This window comes from Rattus norvegicus, chromosome 3 (assembly GCF_021556685.1).
Source record: "Rattus norvegicus strain SHRSP/BbbUtx chromosome 3, alternate assembly SHRSP_T2T, whole genome shotgun sequence".
Lineage (NCBI taxonomy): Eukaryota > Metazoa > Chordata > Mammalia > Rodentia > Muridae > Rattus > Rattus norvegicus.
Window position 1 is genome coordinate 162,712,578 of NC_141536.1, and position 4,124 is coordinate 162,716,701.

Genomic DNA, 4,124 nt, shown 5'->3' on the forward strand with positions numbered 1-4,124 from the left:
AGTGTGTGTGTCTGTGTGTGTGTCTGTCTGTGTGTGTCTGTGTGTGTCTATGTGTGTGTGTCTGTGTGTGTCTGTGTCAGTGTGTGTGTCAGTGTGTGTGTGTGTCTGTGTGTGTCTGTGTGTATGTCTGTGTGTCTATGTGTGTGTCTGTGTGTGTGTCTGTGTGTGTGTGTCTGTGTGTGTCTATGTGTGTGTCTGTGTGTGTGTCAGTGTGTGTGTCTGTGTGTGTGTGTCTGTGTGTCTATGTGTGTGTCTGTGTGTGTGTCTATGTGTGTGTGTGTGTCTGTGTGTGTCTATGTGTGTGTCTGTGTGTGCGTGTGTGTGGTAAAGCTATATTTTGTGGTGAAAGTGTGAGGTCTGGTATGAAGCTCAGTGACTTCAGAATAGCCACTCTAACTGTGTAGTTCTCTGAGATGGATGGATCCTTTCTTAACCATGCAGAAGTCTGTTAAGAAGAATAAACTCTGGGTCTGGCTAATCTTGCTTCATGCTGTTTTATATTTGCACGTTTTCATTATAAAAAACGTTAGAAACAAAAACATAAGTAAGCCAGAGGGGACTGGACAGATTGTCCAGAACGTAAGAGCAGGTGCTGCTCTTGCAGAGAACTTAAGGGCTGCTTCCAGGACCCACAGCTGGCAGGGCACTGCCACCTGGGGCTCCATCTCCAGAGAATGTGGTGGCCTCGGCTGGTCTCTTTACACACCAGACACAGGCGTATAGAGACACAACCGGGTCTACTCACACATGCACATAAATTTTAAAAAGTTTTTAAAATCTTCTCATGAGAAAGAAGACAGGGAAACCGGAGAGATCGTAAAGTCAATCCTTAAGCATACTTTAAAAGCTCTTGTGTAAAAGGCAGAAAAAAACAAAGCCCAGGGTCACTAGAAAGAAAGAAACCCTAGGATCAGGGCAGACATTATTGAAGTAGAAATGTAAAAGAAAATAGAAAGTCTTCATGAAAGAAATGGTTGGGTGTTTGAAAAGATAAAGAAGATTAACGAATTCTTAGCCAAATTAACTAAAGAAAGAAAGAAAAGACCCAAACTAACAAAATAGGAAACAAAAAAAGGGGACCATTACAATGGATACTGCTGGAATTCAAAACACCATTAGGTCTTGTCTTGAAAAATATATATTCCATTAAATTGGAATGCTAAAAGAAATGGACTAGTTTCTAGATACATACATTACCAAAATTGAACCAAAAGGAGATAAGGAATGTAGTGTTTTGGTAACAGACAGTGAGATGGGAACAGCCATTAAGAATTAAATTAAAACATGCAGGTGCAGAAGGACCCGCAGGTGGGTTTCGTCGGACCCTCAGAGGAGGGGTGACACCAGTACTACTCAAGCTTTTCCACGGGACAGGAGAAGGGACACTACTGTACTATCTGTGTGAAGCCAGGTTAGCCTGGTACCAAAAGCAAACTAAGACATAACAGCAACAGCTTCAGACCAGGTTCCCTAATGAACCCAGTGGATGAAAAAAAATTCTCTACAAAATACTTGTCAACCGAATTCAAGAGGCCACCAAAAAAGATCACTTCCCACAATCAATTTGGCTTTGTTACAGAGAAACAAGGATGGGTCAATATATGTAAATCAATACATTTCATTAGCTACATAAATGGACTCAAGGACAGGAACCACATGGTCATCTCCATAGACGCAGAAAGGATTTTTGACATAATCAAATATCCCTTCATATTAAAAGTCTGAAGGAACTTGGAATAGAAGGATCATATCTCAACATAATGAAGGCCGTATTTGGCAAGCTTACAGCCACCATTATATTAATGGGGAAATCTCAGAGTAGTTCCACTAAAACCAGGAACAAGACAAGGGTGTCTACTTTCTCTCCTCTTACTCAATTGAGTACTAGAAGGCCCAACTAGCCCAGCAAAATACAGATAAAAGGACACAAGTCAGAAAGGAGGAAGCCAAAAATGTTTATATTTACAGTTGATATGATTTTATACATATATTTACAGTTGATATGATTTTACCACTGATAACCACCTTCAGCAAGAGGGCAGCATACAAAGTCAACACACAAAATCATGAGCTTTCTGTACAGCAACAGAAAAGAAATCAAGGAAGCAATTCCATCTAGGATAACCATAAAGCAAAACCAAAACAAATGAAGACCCTCAGATGAGACCTAACAAAGGATGAAAAACCTCTAGAGCGAGTGAAGTGTTAAAACACTGAAGAGAAGGAGGAACATGCTTGAAGATGGGAAGACCCCTGCTCACACGCTGAAAGGATAAACAATTGTGAAACCGCACACAGGAGACCTCTGTTGGCTAAACAATCCTGCACAGAGGAGTCCGAGGAAGGTAGCAACATGTCCGATTTCACAGCGTTACAGTACTGACCAACAGAAAAAGAGCCATAGGCCAGTGGACTAGAGAGGGACGAGTTATAAGGCCACATCACTGAAGACATCTGAATTTTAACAAAGATGCCGAAAACACATCATCAGAAGGTCGAGTCTACAAAGAAAGGTGCTGTAGACCCATTGGTAAGTGTTTGGAGGGATTCGCGGGTGAAATCAATCTAGCCAGAATTTGGTTTTTAGTTTTTGAAAGGCCTATCACAAATGAAGAGCTCTGTTCAGGAAGACAGAGCGATTCTATCCATGTTCTTCCAACACACAGCAGGAACAGACTCTAACTCATTTTATAAGTATTAAGTTACTCCATTACCAAAGTTAAAGACATTAGAAAGGAAAGACAACTGGGAACCTGGGCGGACAGGATGGTATGGCGGGTGAAGACACATGCTGCATAAACCAGTTAACCTGAGTTTGAATCCTGGAACCCACATAGAGGCGGATGCTAGAGAACCAACTCCATAGAGCAGTCCTCTGGCCTCCAACAACCACTGTGGTGTGCACAAACACACACACACACACATACACACACATACACATACACACACATACACATGCACACACACATACGCACACGCACAGACACACACATATGCACACACATATATACATACACATATACACACATACACATATACACACATATATACATGCACACACATACACACACATACACATGCACACACGCACACATACACACACATACACACACACACGCACACACAATCATGCACACATACACAAACTACTAGTAAGGTCACTTTGTACCTCGTGAAATGATATACAAGATTCGTCAACCAAGTAAGAAACAGAGGGAAGCATTCTTCTCAAGCCAGTGCGGCTTAGCCTGGGAAAGTGAAGCAGTTTAACTTTCGAGAACAAATCAATGTCCTTTGTCACGTCAGCCCACTAAGTGAGGAAAGGCCAAGAGAAAGAACGCTGTAGACTCAATGTCTAGTACGATGGGAATATCTCAGTAAACTGTGAAAAGGAGATGCCTCCCCGTTCATCACGGAGCCTTCTGCCCTTGGAAGGGCAGCTATGAAAGCCACAGCTCACATCACACTCGGTAGTCAAAGCCTCAACCTCTTTCCTTCTAACCCGGGAGACAGGGCCATGCTAGGTGAACATCAGGCCTGTGCAACGTGACACAGTTACCTCAGGGCTACAAGCCGAGAATGAACTCTGTCTGGGGACAGATGGTGGTGGCGGTAACATGGCAGTGTGAACACACTCGACGTCACAGAACTTTGCACATCACAGGCTAGGATGATAAGCTTCTTAGGTGTGCCTTTCCACTATTTTAGAAAATTAAAAAAACATTTCCAAGTCCAAATAGACACTCCTTGGCTAGAAAGTAGACTACGGAAGCCGCAAAGTGGGAGATGGGCTACAGTTGGTCCGGCATTTGCGAAGTACTGGTTGACTCTCAACCCCAACGTCAGCTCTTCAAATGAAATATTCATAGAATGTTCATAGCAGAAATGACAAAAGGAAGGGTCAGTGGACTTAAAGACAGATGCGACATAGAGGAGACAGAGAAAATTGAAGGCCCTAGGAAGTGCAATGGAGCATGAAAGAGAAATAGAAAAGAATTGGCCAGAAGGAGATAACCTGTGCTTATCGGGAGCTGATGTGATTGTCTGCCAAAACAAAAACCAAAATCCACTAAAAACCCATTGGTGTCCACAGAAAAGGGGCCTAGAATGCTAAATTATTTTAG